The sequence below is a fragment of the Dromaius novaehollandiae genome, chromosome 4 (genome assembly GCF_036370855.1).
Source record: "Dromaius novaehollandiae isolate bDroNov1 chromosome 4, bDroNov1.hap1, whole genome shotgun sequence".
Classification (NCBI taxonomy): Eukaryota; Metazoa; Chordata; class Aves; order Casuariiformes; family Dromaiidae; genus Dromaius; species Dromaius novaehollandiae.
Window position 1 is genome coordinate 54,054,374 of NC_088101.1, and position 20,088 is coordinate 54,074,461.

Here is a 20,088-nt window from a genome sequence, read left to right on the forward strand (position 1 = left end):
AATTGCATCCTTTCTGTTGGCTTTGCAATGCTTCTGATGGGACAGATAATCATACTTATATTTCTTTATCAAATGACTGCAATTTATTACATGGAAGGATAAAGAATATTCCAATGGCAACAAATGTCCATGTGCTTGCAAACAGAGATACCCCTGTGAGGAGCAGACATGCCTTTGCTGCTTGTGGGAAATGTTGGTAAATAAATAATGCTTACACAAATGTTCTTGAAGAATACAAAGACACATGAACATGGTCAAATTTACAGCTGCTCAGAAATCAGATGTATTTCACAGGCATTATTTTGATCATATTAGGCCTGCTTTAAGAAGAGTCCTGAAATTTTGATACTCTCTTTTATGCAACCAGTATATCGAATCTACATGTGAAAATTTCTTGTGAGGAAAATTTTTGCTGATTTCTGGTCAACAAAGAAACGTTAGGCTATTCCTAAAAAGCTGTGAAGACGCTTTAAAGGGCCAGACAAATGAGGCAAAGCTAAACTAACTAATCATTTACAGCATGATGGAGGTTGGACTGATAGAAATGCAGTAATGGTTTTCAAATATAAAATACGCTACTGTTAAAGATGAAGGGCACAGTTTAGCATGGCATACAGAGAAATAACTGAAATGAAAGTGATGCATTAGCAATGTTCAGATAAGAAGGGGAAGTACTAACACTCAAGGTGAGGGGAAACAAGGAATGGAAGAGAGAAAATTGGGTAATCAGAGCTAACTACATTTTTCACAATTGTAATGATGCTTTATTTTTAGGATTTATTTGTATCGTTCATGAGAATTTGAATAAGGAGAGAATAGTGATCTTATGTATCAGTGGCAGAAAAGCATTTGTATGAAGCAAGGCTATGAGTTATTCACACTGGTATGCACCAGGAATGAGGCACATGACAATTTGTTTGGTTAAACGAAGACTGCAACATTATCAGCATCAGTGAATCAATAGAACAGAGTTTAAATTGCCCTCAGTTATTCAAAAGAACTAATTTAATGTAGATTCAAATTACTAGACCTTTGTATAATTTGACAGACCTCATTCAATTACAAGCTGGGGTAAACTGCAGATGCATCCTGAAGCATCCTAATAAAGGTCTGTTCCCTGCAGCCTAATCTCTTGGTGCCTATCCCCATGCAAACATCAGAGGCATACATTGGAATAAACTTAAAAAAAAAATGTTGCTATGCCTTAAATAGTAGCCTTCATGTCCTCTTTATCTGAACTCCAAAGATCACTGCTAGCATGCACATTTGATATTTGTCATGATTCCCAGAATTTGTGGAAATAAACCACATAATATCTACATTGTCGTGCAGAATAACTCCTTAAGGCCAATACCTTCAGCTACCTCCAAGACATAGGAAATGCCTGTAGAAAACTTAGAGTGCTTTATGTTACAGAAGTTACAAGAACCAAGTCAAAAAAGTAATATGTGTTAGCAGCCAGAACATAAAACCTGTCTCCATTTGGTATATGCATTTAGCTGAATATCATTGTGCCCGGTTACTTGTTTCATGTTATATCAGTGATGATGTGAAGGAAAATGGAAATATCTAGGGCCAGATGACAGCTGGAGCAGAGGAAGAGGACCTCTTACAGTGAAAGTGGGATAGGCAGCGCATCTGGAGCCACAATCTGATCCAGCCACAGATTCAAGGGTTACTGGCCTGTGGTTCCACCAAAACCCAGTGCTCTGTGAAAATGGAAGTTGTTCACTCTGTTTTTGCACGGCAGGACTGTACCTAAGGAAGCAAACATAAGGGACAGAGAAGCATAGCCAAACTCTCTCTACCTCAGCATACTCAGGAGTGCCTCCCTGTGAGAAGACACTGGGAACAGGAGACAAACAATCTGTTGGAAAGCACAGCAATTTAATTTCTGAATTAAAAATGCAATTCCTAACAGCTCATTAGAAATATTTTCCCTTGGGATTCTCAGCAAGTAGCAGACTAATCTCCTTTTTACCAATCAGTATCTTTTGATTAGTGACACTCCATGCCTACCTTTGAGAAGTTCCACACGTGCTGTGAAAGCATGAGAGGACCCGTATGACAAGAATGGAGTTTGTTTACTGTCTCCTTTTTCTCCCTTGACAGTCCCCACAGACTCTGATAGACAGGTATACACCGGTAATGTGATTTGCCCACAGAGCCTAAGAAAGCTGCGTATGCCGTCTTAATTTAAACGACAAGGATGTGGAGAAAATGGTAATTATCACATGGAGAATCTCTGTTCATTTTTCAGTTCCATCACATCAGGAACGCAAACACTTCCACCTAGAGAAGAAACTTGTGTTTCTCCAAAACTCATCCAAAAAAAGCCCTCAAACCCTTGAAAAGTGAAAGCCTCAATGACTCTGTAATGCTAATGAAAAGTGGTAGGCTAGGCACTTTACAGCTGGCACCACTCAGCAGCATTTTCTGAAAAGCTTCACTTGCACAGCATCCTGGGAACATCCTAATATAAAAGTAACATTGATATTTGAATCGTCTGCCTGATGTTGCAGCATGTTCACTGAACAGGAAGTTTAGCTAACAGTGACAAATGTTGTGCTGCAGGGAAGATTTAAAGTAAAAGAGAGAAACTACAAGTCCAGTGCTGGAATTATGGGCCTTTTCACATGAAAAACTGGTATTAGAGTTTCAAGCGCTCTGAGGCCGTATGCCCCTCACACCGTATTCTTTATGACAAAACACCGAATCTTTGAAGAGCAAAATCCAAGTAGTATGCTCAAAGAGCTCAAAGAATGGGTATAGCTATTAAAAAAAGAAGTATGCTCAGAAGTTCACGGCAGCCAGGCTAGATTTCCAGAACTTTATTGTTACCATAAGCCAGAGGAATTTAGAAGAGCCCTGGAGCTATTCGAACACTATGCGTAATGGAAGACTTTCACAGAGAGCACTGTGATGATGGCAGTGCAAATGAGGTTTTTATGACAATTCTGTACGTTCTCCTGAGTTGTCTCAGGCTTGATTGTACTGGTGGGTTTGACAAAGTGCCCACAGATGGTTGATTTCTGCACAGTTAAGGCTGGTCAAATCAATACTAAAACTTTCATGCTGTCAGATGAAGAGTGCAAAGAGGACTAGAAGTGCTTATCCTTGACCTCTACGATGGAAGTCTAAAAGACAATGATAAGCTAGTGCTGTTAAAGAAAATTGAGCTTTAGCTTCATATGAAATGTTCTCAGAGTTTTTGATGAAGTGTTGGATGCAGTGTTATCAATCAGAAGATTTACTTCTCATGTGGAAAAGAAATGCATATAAAATGAAACACGCTATTAACAGAAAACAGTTAACATGACTGTCATGTAAAATAGGAAGTAAAGCAAACTAAAAAAAATGAGACGGAATCATGCATAGTTCTTTTCCTGAAACTTTGGACAGTAAGGAAGTACAGGAGCTGCGGGCACCATAACAGTCTTCTCACATACTCGGACTGAGTTTAGTTAATTTGTTACTTTCCTCCTCTTAATTTGAAGATTTTTTTACTGTTTTTATTACCAAGTGTAATATATGAAGAAAATTGTGTAATTTTACAGCACATTTAATCCATAACGGAACTATGCATTTTGGCACAGGGAGTACAACGTATGCTTGTTTTTGAGGGTTATTTATAAGGCGAGCAGACTTCTATTAGGGATAGAGTAAGTTCACCAAAGTTACTTTCCTCTCAGAAACTGTAGAAGGTTTCCAGAAGTAAAACTTGACAATGAGAATAAATTGGCAGCAGAAGTAGTCAACATGTTACCTAATAATCTTGACTATTGAAACTGAACTTATGTCAATTGTCTTTTAAACAAAGGAACAGGGCCAGCAAACTCAGCTCCTTCCTTTTGTGAGCCAAAAGGTTTGTCTGATGCAAGAGGAGAACTGGTGTGCCCTGGCCCTCTTTCTGTAGAGCACAGACTAGGGTAGATCCCAAAACCACATTTACACAGGACTGGTCTTGTCCAGAGATGTCCTTCCTCAGCAGCAGTTCAGCTACAGGACCTAAAAGCTTTGGGCAGGAGTTCACAAAACTGGCACATGGCTATCTGCACCTGGCCACACATGTGTGCCTATGCAGTTTAAAATAAGGACCACAACAACTATCCTTAAGCCTGGTAGCTTGTAAAGGGAAACTCTATGAGGTGTATAGAGGGAAATTTGCCCATAGCTGTGGAAGGAAACCATCAAGAAATATTAACAGAGAATCTCTCCAGTTCCTGGCAGACTGACATGTTTTCTTGTGTTTTGAAAGAAAGGACTGTGTGGTTAGTGCAAATCAGCTCCTCTTTTAAACATTGACCTTATACTATTAACAGAAAATACATACAAAAATACATATATATATATATACACACACACACATATATATATAAAAGAGATTAGAACAACTGTTGGAAGCGCTCATTAACACAAATCAAATAGACCTTACACTTAGCAAATTCAGAACCGGTCATCTGAGGAACAGTCTTTTCACATGAAGGAAGAGGTGCAAAACAGGACAGAAGAAATATGTAACTTGCCCTGGATAAAAGGTATTGAATATTGTGTAACGTTGGCTTAAAGAAGACTACAAGACTAATCTTTCCCAGGTATAGTGCAACTCTTAATTCAGATGTTTAAATCACAAAGATGTATGAAACAAGCTTTCTCTCTCCTTCTTTGGTCTGGCAGTCAAAACCATTATTATTTGTGAAACTAAAAGACATTCAGGCTAAGGTATGGGTCTATGGAGATGTATAAAATAGGGTTTTGCAGATATCAATCCAAGAAAATGTCTTTATAATTACAGTGTATTTAACTCAGATTTAGGAGATGAGTTTGTTTCTAAAATCTGTGCTAAAAGACATTTTCATCACTGGAAAAATGAACTAGACAAGTAAAAATAAAGTGAAATAATATATCAGAATGATGGTTGAACACTAAATATACAAAACAAATTAAAAATGAACCTTAAACACAATCAGTAGCCATCTGATTTAGCATGAAATGCATTCTATACCTTAAATATAAAGGCAGCAGTGATAAGTGCAAAATTGCTGGTAGCTGAGGATGCTATCAAGGTGTGAACCTTGATGTAGCAGCTCCCTCACAAATGTGACAGGCAATGTGGCTTTCTGGGTGTTGCTAAATCAGGGAGCCCAGCTTCTGCTCTCCCCCTCTCCAGAAAAAATCTGTCTTTGTATTTTTTTTAAATGCGTGCAACAAGGACAGCTTCTAGAATTAAGAAATCAATTACAAGAAACTGAAAGTTTGCACAGATTTAGTATGATCATCATTATTGCTTAAATCTTTATGCTCATACCAAAAGCGAACACATTCTGAGGATAAAAACAGTGTACAGGTTTTATGAAAGTTACACACCGCTGGGGATTTAATTGTGTGTGTAACATGATCACTTGAAGAAGTAATGCAAGCACAAAATCCTTCTGTCCATACAGCTGCATATTTCCAGGTCTCTTTGAGGCATTTTGAGCTAACTAGTGTAGTGTTTTAACAGAAAAATGTACTTCATTTAGTCTAATATTAAACCTGAAGCTAACATTTATACAAGAATAACACTTGCCTATGTTGTTTTCTAGCTGTGGTTACAAAACTCTTAATTCTCAAACTAAAGAAGAGATTCATCCTCCCCCTGCTGACTTTTGTAGAATTAGAACATTTAACACAAAGAACTGGAAGACACCCAAGATCCAGAGCTGCTCGTAACTGCACAATCTGGTAACTTCTTCCTTTTGCCTTGTTTGTGCGTAATCTGCAAATATTATACTGAAGCTAAATTGCAATTAAATTAAGAGAAACTATGAAAATTAAGGAGAGCTACACTTGAAAACCAATTCAAATTGTGCATCCTAGAAATAGTGCAAATGACTAGGCTACATTATTCACCACATGTTTAGACATTAAAGTTTAGTGTGGTGAATCTTGCAATCCCATGAGATTACTTACATCATTCTCATGGAACAGGATATATGTGGTGCAGAAAAATGACTTCCACACCTATTACTAAGTAAAGACATTCAGGGAAGCATTTTTAAAAGTATGCGGCATCAGCCTACCTATCTGTGCTTCTATCAGATCTAATGTTAAAAAGATTATTAATCTCATTGTTAAAACACTTACTGATTTCAACCGGAACAGTAGACAGCTTCTGAAAATGTCACACAGTTTCATCACTGGTTAAACATCTGGTGATGTACTACAATATATTCATTCAGCATGAATGAATCTTACAAGTTTGACTTGCTAAATATGTTGGGTGCTAAAAGATGTGGAGAGAAACCTTTCTGTCATCTAAAGTAAAAACGGTATTCTTTATCAAATAGTAAATGCATAGCTTAACTGTTTGTACTATTTTCTATTTATAAACAATGCATATACATGTAAGATTATTATGGATGTAGATCTGGTGATGAAAATCTCTCCCAGACTCTTCCTTAATCAAAGGGATTGCTATAATCTGCATCTATTCCGTAAAATCTATAATATTTGTAGCCATCATATGGAAAAATGTAAAGATTAATCTGTGGGTAAACAGAAAAAGCCAGAATTACTTATTAAACTATCAGTCTGAGTCTTTAGAAATTGTATCTCCTATATATTTCATAAAGCAGATTTTAATAAGTGGTTTGGAAAATTACATTCCAGGGTATTCTGTGTTGATTTATTATCTCTAATGCTGGTTTATGTAGTGCATACAGCGCTCCAGAAGATTAAAACTGATAAAAACTGTAGTTAGGAACCAGCTATGGAGTTTAGGTATTAAATGGATTCTTGTATTAATGGAAATAGTGCAAAACTGAAAATTTATGGGGCTTGCTCATTAAACCACTGCAGTCCCTTTATAAATACTTCATGTGCTGAAAAAACCCTAAAAAAGAACCCCAAGAAATTTGCTGAATATTCTTGAAATGAGTTAAATTTACTGTTAGTGAAGTATGTCGCTTTTATTATCACAGATTCCTCAACTCTATATACATAATTCTTTCTCTAAGAAAAAGAGCAAAATATAATATCAAATCTGATAAAGCACAGCTTCCTTCTGTACTCAAACAAATACAAAAAACGCCGCAAGGTGGTCTTGCTGGACTAGCTGGAAAAGGAACACTGACATGTCTTTGGGATCATAGTGTAAGTTAATGTCTTAGGAAAGGCATTCATAGCCCTAACTAATATTTTGTTCCATAGCCCTTGCTTACATATAGCCAGTTTCAACAGGTAAAATGTGATCTAAAAGAAATGTGACATCCTTACAAGGAACAGATTAACAGCTGACTAAACTGAATTGAATTTCAGGGTATTATACTATAATAACAAGTCTGTTCTTATTCACAAGCTCCACCTTCTGAAATGAGACCCGTTGTCATCACAGGGGGGAAATGTCAAAAGAAAACTTTCAGCTGGCCTTTACATGGCAGAGCAAATCATTCCAGCAGTGCTTAGTGGGCAGAGTGAGAATTCTGTGAGCATTGCCATCCTAAACTCATAACTTCTGGAGCTTATAACTTAGCTGTAAAATTCACCCCAGACTGGAACTGGGCATAAAAGTTCTTACAATAGAGTAGTGTATTTTTAATATACTTACATATAGAATATACTTAGAAGTGAACTCAGAGCGTACTAAATGTATTCTGAGACTTCTGTTTTATAAAGTTAACTCAAGACCAATCTAACAATGAAAAAAACTGAAAACATGCTTGAACATTAAAACAATATTTACAAGAGGGGAGATAGAAAAGGTCAAAACCTTCTGTGTGCAGCAAGTTTGTGATACTAACAGAAGGAGCAAAACTTGTAATGTGTGGTATGGATGCCACATATCTCTAAAACAACATTGTCTAACATTTACTTTTGAATAAAGTGGCAATTAGGACTGTGACTCTGAGAAAAAAAGATGAAAAAAAAGAAGAAGGAAAGACAGAAAAAAAGTTAACTCTCTTGATAGAAGTTCCTTTAGAATTTGTTCAAGGAGCTACTTATTCCTTTTTTAAATTGAATTATCCTAGCTGTTTGACTTGGTCACAGCACAAGCTGCAGCAGCTTTCTCCTTCACATGACTATAACTATATCCTTTTGAGCATGAGTCTTGTGTCCGCTGAGTGACATTTTCCGATCTGCCCATTAGGTTTTGATCACGATTGGGTCTCGGCTGCAGTAGCCAGCCTGTATGTCAGCCCCTTGTCCCCTAGCAGGTCCTACTGTGTTTGGACATCTGCAACTTTCCCATGTGAAAGGCTGGGCTCAAAGATGTATCAGATAGCCTCACTAAAATAAAGTTTATCGAGAAAGAGTAGTTTAGGAGAAAAGTTATTATTAAAAAAAAAAAAAGATTCAAAGACAATATGCAGTCAAGCTCACCTAAAATCTTGCAGTTTAGTCTTGTTCTACCATATGACTACATTATGTCTGTCTTTCTCAGTAAATACTTCCTTCAAAATTTTTATATCATGTTTGGTGGTTCTTACTTTTTTTCTGCGTAGGAATCTATTTTGATCAACTGCTGACTGAAGAACTAGGAGCTCTGAACTAGATATGGCCTTTTAACTCTTGAATTTGGATTGGTGAAAGGCTCTTTAGGATACCATTGGACAGCAAATGTTCTACTGAGCTTGCAGGAAGTTATAGGATTTTGCAAACATTCCTGTTCCTCACAAAACAAACCCAAGACCTGCCAACATTTTCCAGAAAACAGCCAGGAACAATTCAAGAATAGCAAATAGTACCTGCCGCCCACATGTTCTGGTAGGACTGTGATTTGTGTCTTTTTTCTAGTTGATGGGAGATACAGAGTATGAGTTGATCTCCTGCTTACAAGACTAGTTACAAGGCTTACTAGTTACCAGCTTACAAGGTTAGTTTTAGAATGAAGCAGAAAAGATTACTGAAAATGTCTCTTAACATTTTTTAAGTATTTTGGGTACAACTGCATCAGACTAGCAGCTTTGAAATATAATACAATACAATTCATTTTGATTCAGTTTATATTGTAAGGTTAAAGGCCATATGAAAGACTTGCTCATCAAACAAGTAATTCAAAATTAAAAGCAAAAGACTGAACTAAACCTCAAAATTCAAGATCCTTGCAGCTTGGGTGTTAGTTTCAAAACTCAGGTTTAAATAAGAATTAGACTTTATAGCCTAGATTCATTTCCAGTATTAGTATAAGAATTATGATTTTCTTTTTCACAGATTTCCCATTTTATGGCTGTTTCATATCATTATAAGAGATACTCTTCTCTCAGAAGTCAAAAAATCTTCATCATTTCCCTGACTTAACTGAGTTATTGAGTCCGGTTCTAATTACAGCCTAGCCATATCCCAGGCACTGCACATAGGTCATTAGATGAAGGGAATGTATAGATATATACTAATCTACAAACATTATGAGTTAGGATTTTTTTTTTTTACGTAAATTTTTTGTTGTATACACCATCTTTGAACAGGGACACTAAAACCAAAACAAATACAGGCCTATTTAAAACACTTGTTTTGAATAGAGGACATTTTTAAAGTTTGAAGTGAAGTGTAAATTGTGTTTTGCTGGTAACAACCAAACTTTCATCCTATTTTATATAATACAATCTGATAGTTTCCTTACTTTTAGTCTGAAGGAACCCAGATGAGTGCTGTTATAATAAAATTGCACTGATATCACAAGTTAAGGTCAACTACAGCTCGAAATCAAACACTAATGAAAAACTCAGAATCTTTTGCACAAATTTATAATATTTTTTCTTTCAAATAATTAGACTGTTGAGTAGTGAAATCGTCGCTGCAGTTAAGGGAAAGGTAAGACTTTAAAATGAAAGATCCTTGACATTTAGATTAAAAAAAGAAAGAAAGAAACAAGAAAGAAAAGGAACATAAATCATCTACATTATTTCTTTCACCTAAGCTTGAGCAGATATTAGCTCATTCTGGAGCTAAGCTTCCATTAAGTATTTACAGGCCCATTCATACTCAACAAACTATGCACATGAAATTAAATTATTTTTTAAAGTGGGGGCATAACTAGTACCACAACTACCTTGCTTCTTGGTGGCTTCATCAAAGATCTACTTTAAAAAATGTTTCAACTTAATGTTTAAATTCAAGGGTATCATGAGTCCTGACATGTCTGATGTTGCCACGCCATGTGTGTTGCAATATATTTATTGTGTAGAGAAACAGCAAACCAAGGCTGTCATGTGTGAAACCATGAGACAAATGAAGTTAATGCAACTTTTGCCAAGAATTCCAAGGACTGCAGGAATTAAAGAATTTACTGTGGAAAATAAATTCCACTGAATTCGGTTCTGTGGAGATGTCACTTACTCTAGCAAAATCATGAGAAGAACTGGAGACTAGGAAATGGTCACCACATTATCTGTTTTAGAAAACCATTTAAAGTGTTGAGAGAACTACAAAAGCTAAGGCCTTCAATGTAAAGAAAATTGTTAACTGAAACAAAAAATGTCTCTTGTAGTTATGAGGTAAACATTCGATGTCTTCTTTTATCTAAACATGTATCACCATGCATCTCTTCATCACTGGCTGATACTTTGAAGGCAAAAGGATCCTGCCGTGATTGCATTTGCAGCCCAAAACAAGCATCTAGGACAAGGATCTTTTAAGATACTCATCTGAACTTTGGTGAATTAATTTGATGAGAACCTGAATATTTAGGGTGCTTAACAACTTTTTTCCAATACCAAGACTAGCTTTCTCCAAAGAAGCTAACTGGAGAAAGATTTTTTTATTGTTTTGTTTTCCATCTCATATAGTTCACTAACATTAGAAATTGTTTCCTAATGATTCCACATTAGCCTGAAATTAGCCAATATAAAAAATACTAAATGGCACAACAAAATAAGGTGGAAGTTCTAACTCCAGTAAATTAAAGATAAAATTTCAATTTTCAGCATCATATAGCTAGGTGTTACAGTTTCTGTGATATTGTAATAGTAGAAGGAATAGTACAGCTTACCATTAATTTAATTTTTGGGGTCCATTTAATTTATGTTGGAAGAGAACCTTAATGAATCTTTAGTGCACCGTCAGACATTCATGGCCAGTGGCATTTTTTCCATACAACTTTACATTATATTCCCTGAAGCAAGTAGCTGACACTTCTGCTGAAAGTCTTAAACAGTGTCATAAAAAGATATATTGAACAATTTCTTATGTCATGAATGTAAAAAGGTGTCTCCATTAAAAAAAAAAAGGGCAAGGAAACTGGGGCCTTTTAATAACGTAGCAAGAAACTGAAGCTCATTGTAGGATCTTGAGTTATCTCTGAACATAAAAATGGAAATAGTGATACCATGACAACACAGCTGAATTTTCTGCTTTGCAGACACCAGATTTATATTTAGGTGGTGTGAATCAAATCTGTGCTGCGAGGCCAACTTTAAAACACAAAGGAAAAAATTGGCAATGGGAGGTTTTCACCAGTTTGGCTGAAGTGAAACTCTTTACAGTGTTTCATCCTAGCAGAGCACCTAACTGTGAAAATTGTTCAAACTGTAATTCTCCTTGGCTTGCCAAAAGGGGATTATGAATTAAAGTTAGTGTTGCAGGAAATGTCACCTGCTCCTCTGAAAGACTAACAATAAATCAAAAAGGGGTTTTGCTCATCTAAAAAAATGACCATAGCACAATTTTTATTCTTTAATAACAAGCAAAGTAAATACTGTAGGAAATATTTCATTGTAATTATTTTGTTTTAATTTCTATTGGTTTAACTGGAGTGCAATAAAGCTCCTTTCAATTTGTGTTCAGAAAGGAAGGAGCATGAAAGCTGGCTAAAGGCAACCAAGTGATAATTGATGGGGCTGTAGGTAGCTTATTGTGAGGGTAGCTTAGTGTAGAAGGCGTTTCTAAGAGATGAAGGTTTTGTTTATTTCTGTAGTCATTTTGCTCCAAAACAACAAAAAAACAGTAACAAAGCAGAACCTGGAAAAATAATCATTCTCAGATCCCATATTAATACACTGTATTTTAAAATAATGAAAGCACGCTTGTGAAACAAGCACAGCGGGGATGCTTTGTGCCTGCTTATTTGCTCTTCTCCTGTTTTAATCATCTCTCAAGAGGCATGGGCAATAAATACCGTCCACGATGAGAACGTTTTATCACACCATTGAAGGAAAGTTATCTCCCCCCAGGACACTCCCTGCCTTGTGGGTATTTATGAGTATGGTGATCATGTCACTTCCTCCAGCAAAATTACAATTAATTATGCATAGTTGTTTGCTGCTCTAAGAAGACCAAGGAGAGTATGATTTACATGATGATATATTTGCAAAAACTGTTTTCTCTGCCTCCTTTAACATGAACATTCAGGGAACATTACGATGTCACAAACCATAAAGGCAATAAAATTCACAGGTCAGAAAAAAATACACCTTGAAATTTATGCTTTAATACTTATGTACATAGCGCCTGAAGGCTCCCATTCAGAAAACTGTCCTTATTTAGGAAAGCAGGCTCAACAAGTGCTTAAGTTTTGCTGAACACAAGGAGGCTGACGCTTAAGCTTATAAGCTTGCCTGAGCTGGAGAAAGCAGCCAGGTCTTCAGCATAACAGGCCAGGTGGTGTGTTTCACATTGACTCGCCCTTTCTTTTAATAGATTTACTGCAAAGCCTAGCAGAATTGGAAAGCAGTTTTTGTTGGAAATTTTCCTCCTTTTTCTTCCTTTTGATGCTTTAAGGCTTGAGTCAAAGCTTGTTGAAGTCAATGGGAACGTACAGTGGGTAAGTTTTATTGAAAAAGGTTTGGAAATGCTAAATGCCTTTGACTCTTATAGCATTTGAGCATAATCGGTGTCTCTGAAAACTGTTTGGACCGATACCGGGACAATCCTCAAAAAGTATCAGAGGCACTGCAACGATTAACGCAGGCACCTATTAACCACCGTAAGTTTATGTACAAACACTGCAGCATACATCAGATGCGCCCTGGTGATGGGCAACGCGCGTGCCCAAGGAATATCTCCTCCAGCCAGGAGCTATAAGAACCTCGACTGGCGGATGGCCGACCCATGGGCGCGGGGCGCAGACTGTGAGCGCTCCCAGCGTGCCTCGCAAGCCTCTGCACTCCCCGGCCCACTTTCACCTCGGGCTCCAGCTGCGGGAGGGAGTTCAAAGCTGCAGCCTCCGGGACGGGCTCTTCCCCGCTGCTCTGCGGGGAGGCCCGGCTGGCAGTCGCCCTGCCCCAGCTGCAGCCCGGCACCGCGGCGTCTCCTCCTCCTCCTCCTCCTCCTCCTCCTCCTCCTCCTCCTCCACGCGCAGGCTCGGCGGGCCAGGTGCGGCTGGCTGGCAGGCTGCGAGCCCCACCGACACGCCACGGCTGGCGCGGGAGACCCGGGAAAGTGAAGGAGATCAAAGGACGCAAGGTGTGGCCGTAGCTGCTGGCTCGGCGCCTGGCTTGCTGCAGCTGCGTGCTGCCAGGAGGCAAATCCGGCTGTGCAGAGCAGAGGTGCCTCAGGTCTCCGGGAATAAGATGAGTGAAAGGCTGGGAACAGGAAGAGCAGGCAACGTCGGACGCGGGTGCTGGATTAGAGGGAGGTAGGACACCCGTCGTAGGAAGCCTTCAGGGCTTGCAGTGCTGTGTCACTCCCTGTGCAGAGAGGGAGCAAGTACGCTGCAAGACAGCACAAAGCTCACTGATTTTAGACATTTCGCCATAAACAGTATAGATACTAGAGGAGGGAAACACCCAGAAAAGGATCAGAAGCCTGACTCCAAGGGCTGCTACTTGAACGATACTTTATAATCCCAGGTGGAACATGACCATTATACCCGTACTGTTTCCTTGCCAGCAGATATCGCCTTACTTTATTTAGTCCCTGCTTTCAGTAAACGTGAGCTACTCTTGTATTAAAAGTAAAGCAAATCTCAGAAACTTTTGTTTCTTTCAGGTAAGAAAGTTCAATACTTGTGGGCAACATCATAATGAATGGATTTCGCAGTCTACTGAAACTCCTGTTTTTCCAAAACCCGCAAATTGCAAAACACAATAATGAACGTACTGGAACTTTTAAAAGGTGCACTTAGAAGTTCTTTTCTAGTAAACAAAGAAGACTTGAGTGGATTTTTTTTCCTTATGTTGTCTACATTTAGAAACTCTGTTTGCATCCCTTTGTAAACCAGAGGGAGCATTCAAAGGAAAATGAGCTTTGGGGCAAAGAAGTAGCAATGAGAACACTGAACCACAGGAAAAAGAAAGTTTAATGCGCTGCAGAAATGTCCATCAAAAATAACTTTGAATGTATACATGATATAGTACATTTTTGGTGGACGTGAAAAGTCAGAACAATTTTGAAAAGAAAATAAAACTAAAAACCTTTTTTATACAACTTTCAAAAGCTCCAAAACACCCCATCTATTGTAAATAAATAAATAAATAAATACAATTTTGTCAGTGCTAAGGCATAGAGAAGGCTCATGTATCAGGATGAAAGGGTGAAGGCTTTCCAAATTGGGCCTTTTCTGAGGCAATACATTTCTTTTATTTCGTATTCTCTTTTTCAGTAAATGCTATTACTTTGCAACTCTCCTGGCATTTTGCAAGCAATAAAAAAGGCAAACAGTGTTCTTTTCTGCAAATTGTTCCTGTCTAGTTTTCTGCATGCTTGCTTAGAAGCAATATGTAGTTACTTCCATTCTGCTTCTTTTCAGTTTGATAATTGTTACATTTGCAGGCAAATAAAGTCACAGAAATTTCCATAAAGGCACAGGGCATGTGCTACACAAAGCATGCTTCAGACATCTCCCTTTCATTTCATATTTTACCCTTTTTGTTTTAGGAAAGCATAAGGCACTCTCTCAGACTTAAGGCAAAGCTAAAATGAACTTTCCTGTGACTTTGATAAATATTAGGAACACATTTTTCCTTAATTAATAACCTCAATCAGTTAATAATAGTGATACTCATCTTATCTTTAGGTGGCATCATAGGTGATCCCAAACTATTTTACAAAGTAACAACAAATTATAAACTGATCCATTCTTAATACTCTTTCTGTCCTTTGACCAGAAGAAGGAGATTGAACTAAAAATTACCATGTATATTCTTTTTCAAGGGAAATATTTTACAAAGTTCTTTATGATTTGAACTGTTCAGGATAAATGCTTGGTTTCTGCAAGCAATGTGATAGCAGAGCTAGTTTTCCAAAGGAGTCCAAAGGGGTTGCAAGAAAACATGTCTCCGGAGAAACTATTCAGTTCTCTGGCATCACAAATTTTTCAGCTAGGTAACTCCAAAATCATCATCTGAATCTATTTCTCCATCTAACAGGCTCTTAAGCTGTCTTGTTCCACGAGCGACCAGACTTCTGGGCTGATCACCAGCCCATGTCAGTGGGCTTTCACTTTATTACTGACTCCTGTGTACTGGTAGTACGCCTAACCAGCTTTCTGGCATCTCTACCTCCCCTTCTAGAAATGTATTTAATCTATTTTTATTCTTCTGAAATAAAACGTCATTGAAAAAGTTGCATGCCATGGAAGATTTTACCTTTTCAACTTTTGCTTTGTTGTGAATACCAATTACAAATAGAAGAGGAATTAGAAAATTTTGTGCAGAGCGTTCCCAGTTCCTGCAGAGTTCGAGTAAATACACTGCTGTCACCTAGCAACTTTATTTTCTCTCCTTGTGGTACCAGCACATCAATATGTGTGAATTGTAAACTCTCAGCCAACTCTCCTCGAAATAAATCTTCAAGAAATCCTGCACAAAGCCAACATAACTCTGTCTCTAGGAAAAGGTCTCACAAAAAAGTCTGGTCTAATAAGGTAGTGCTTTTCCACTGACATCTCAGGTGAGCTTGGGGTCCTGTACTGCCGAAGGAGGTTTCCACAGCGTGGCTTTCATTTGGACCCAGTTTCAGAAAAGCACTTACACATGTGACCGAGTCCATCTGTGACTGGAGAGCACCTAAGCACAGTCCTATTTGCGAATACTTAAAACATGAAGTATCTGTTTAAAGTGAAATGTGGTATACTTCACGAGGAGAGGCTTTACAGAGTTAATACTGGGAAGATCATAGAGAGTTCTGTCACTCACTGTCTGACGTGCTTCTGAATCCGTAATTAGTTTTTGTATCAAAAAAGCCACACTTGTTCAAATCAAAAGAATCTGTGGATATGTCTGTACTTTGTCAAAGAAATAGCACCATAATTTAATATAGAATGGAAACTCCAAGCAACTGTCACTGCTTACCCTGGCAATCTGTCTTGCACAAACAGGGATGCTACTTCTACAAAACATGTCAGCCTATAAAAAAGTTCTGTGCTGTAATTTATATATTTGTTTATTTTTACTTTTCAATCAGAATACAAGACAAAATAAAAAAGGAAACAAAAATAAGCAATAGGAACTTAGCATTACTACTTTAGCATAGAGAAGCAACTCCTCAGCATCTGAGCTATCTTAGTATGTAAACATAAAATCAGATAAATCAATATTTTCCTGTTAGAGGAAAGCAATACAGACATGAAGGAAGCAAAATCTGAAAGGACAGAGAGTCAGGTGAAAAGAAAGAGGAGGAAATAGGGCTTGATCAGGCATAAAAATATTTGGTACCTTTCTTCAGTTCTCCTTAAAGTTGTAAATCAGACTATTTCAAACTCTCATAGCTGTATAAGGAGCATTAACGCCTACATGTATGGAAATATTCAAAAATCTAAAGTAATATATACATAGATATATGTACCTAAAAATATAAATCAAAACATGATTTCCAGAATCTTGACTGTCCTTCCAACACAATTTGTGAATTTCTGTCACAATTCAAAAATTCTCTACCATTGATTGTGTTTTTAAAAGTCTGTTTTGCAGGCCTCTTAAGATTTTTTTTCATTATCACTTAAAATCAAATTTAGAATGTTGAAAATTCCCATGGTAATTAAATTCTGAATTCCAAACAGCTGTAATCCCAAAGTGTTCATCATATGTGAATAAATAATTGATCTGTAAGCCACAGCAGATTTCTACTGAAGTCCAAATTCAGTTTTAATAAAACAGTTTGGCTACAACTAAAAACATTTTTCAGATTCTGCTTGGTTTTCCTTTATATTTTCTTTACAATTTTCATTTTACGTGTAAAATTAAGGCTAACAAATAGAGACATTTTTACAAGTGGCACACCGCTTCCTGTCAGAAGATCTCCAGTCCTATTCTTCCTTCCTAAGTACTTGTAGTCTGTCAGTATCTGCTTTTTAGTGTAAACCTCCATCATTAGTGAATGATTGCTTGATTATTCTGCCTAAATGCCTCATTTCTTTCTGAGTGCAATCTGCTAAATTATCAGTGTAAGGCAGAACTTGAATAGCATTGACATTAATTTCCTGGGAGTGGTTATTTCTACTGAATTTGAATTTTAGCTGCTGCAAGAGACTTTTTATATTCTAATATAGATTGCCTTTTTTTTTTTTTTTTTTTTAACGTCAGTGCTGCCGATAGAGTCTGCTTCTAAAATGCCAGCATATTTCTTAACTTTCTTTAAGCATTTCCCTCACGTTAAAGCTCAAACCAGCCACTCTTACAACTTGGCCCTGCTTTGGTTACAACAGAGCATTTGCCCTTTACTAGAGTAATGGTACACCTTGCTAATTCTTCAGCATTTACTAATCCTTGTAACAGGCCAAGACGACCCCAAACTTGCAAACACAGGGAAATGTGACAGTTTCTGCCTGAATGAAAGTACAGTTTGAACAAAAGATTTGACAAGTACAGTCTGGCAAGAGCAAGGCAAAACAGTAAAAATATTATTTACCTGGTTAGTAGCAGATACACAGGACCAGCAGTTGTCACATTTATTAATTATGTCATATTTTTAAGAAGGGATTTGAAGGAATATAAGGAGGTAAAGGTTTACATATATTCACATGCTCCATCTCTGCACAGGGCTCAGCACGAGAAAGCACAAAGTTTCTTTGAAAGTCTGGGAAGCGTTTGAGAGCGGCTGCAGTCTCAGGCCAGTGAGAAATAATAGTCGGCCTTTCTAAGTTGAATGAGAGAAAAGAGGTAAAATAACTGTGAGAAACATTGAAAGTGAAATTCAGTAGCTTACGCTCAGCATGATAAAGGAGGGGGAACTAATGAAGAGATATTTACGTACTAATAAAATGGTCAAAGTAATAAGTTAAGGAAATAGTCTTTGCAGCAGCTTTCTGCTAAACCAGCAGAGCCTTCCCATTTATGGGAGGGAGCAGCACTGGCCAGAGGGACTATCTTGTATCATACCCATCTGACGTAATCTAGCCTTAAGAATTGATTAATACGTTGGCCCTGGAAAGGTGCTAATACTTTGCTGAGCCTCTAACACCTTATTAAGCAGTATATACAAGAAATGCACTTCTGTTGAAAGTTAATTTCTGTGCGTGCTGCTTCTTTCAGGTATCACTTCTGAAGACAGGAGCTGCTTGGCACAGCATATATATATTTTACGAATGCACGAACCTGAGGAGCTCTTACCGCCATTTTTGTGCAATATTGTCCAGGAAGGGTACCTTACACCTTCCAACCTCTGCTGATTCATCCCTACCAGGAGTGTGTGCTCAGAATTTACTTTTAAAATGGTGAGTTAACACAAAACATAATCCTACATTCACATATTTCTTACTGCCGGACTTTTCAGCATACTGGTTGACAAGTGAAGTTTAGCTTCCAAAATAGGGAATAAAATACAGAGAATAAAATAGGGGAATTAGAAGTGTATCTATTTCTTTTATACACTAAAATAGTGTTTTTGCCTACAACATGAACTATTTTCCCTTCATGTCAAAGAGTCTGAAAGAAGTCCTGGGAGCACAGAGAGCAATTAATAGGGATCTTATTAATTTGAGGTATCTCGTTAGCCTCTTTTGCCTTGTAGCATCTGCTTGTAGGATGATGTTAGCAAGACATTTGGGAGGGAGTTCTTGGAGTTAGACATCCCATTGACATGAAAGGGATAGTTCACATTGCTCATTATTACAAGCTGCTTGGATGTCCAAAACCTATTTCTGTTAGGCACATTTGCAATATAGAGACACATATCTGTTTAGACTAGTGAAGACTTTCCTAAACTACGCAGGTAAATCTGCAAACTCTTTTTAAGCTATTAATGCCAGAAAGTGACTTTCAAATTGGAAAATGGGGTCCTGGGATATGGTCATATAATTTATATTAATGTGATCCTGAGAAATAAAGTTATTACAGTTAAATGTTGAATATATCCCTTGGTTGACTGGGAAGTATGGATCTGCAACCACTTTTTGCCTCTACAGTCTCCTTTACCGAGACACTTTACATATGTATAGTTCTGTGAAATTCGGTTCTAATTTCAACATTAATATATATATTTTTATATTTCAGGAAGCATTAACAATCAGCTCTTAAACACACTTATTTTAATCAAAATATTTTCTTTTACATGGTAATTATTCCAGGAAATCAGTGAGGCTACATTCTTAGTGGCTTAACTGACCATCCTTCTGTCACTTCTTAAAAAAAGATCTATTGCAAATTATTTATGATTGATGCTGTTTTTCTTACTTCCAAAAAAAAGGAAATTCTGTAGTACTGTGCTGTTTTTATATCATCATTTCTTAGATGATTTTAGTCAGCCCTCCAGATGCAAATATTTGCAGTGTCTGATAATATCCTATATGTGATATTTAGCTTGAATATATGTTTTATTCTCTCTCAAGGACTAATTTGTGCAATTAATGATACCATAGACTGAATTTTTGAAAGCATTATTGCAGGCACTTTAAAGGGTAAATTTTATTCTTCTGTGAAAAATGTAGTTCTGTTTCAGGGTTCTTATTTATTTGTTTCATTTTTTTCCACTTTACTTTTACATATATGGGGGTTTTGTTTGTTTATTTCCCCACTTTTATGGTACTGAATATGATACAGACATAAGTCTATTATGGAGGGAACTGATTACACCTCAGGGACTGAAGATACTATTGTAAAACTCGGTGGAGGTTTTGGGCTGGCTGGTGGACTAAATGTTTTCAGAAACAACAAAGGTTCCCTTTGTTTCAAAGTTCTTTCCAAAATCTGGTAGAAGAGTTGAGCATCTGAGTCACTGCTCATGTGAGTATGTAAC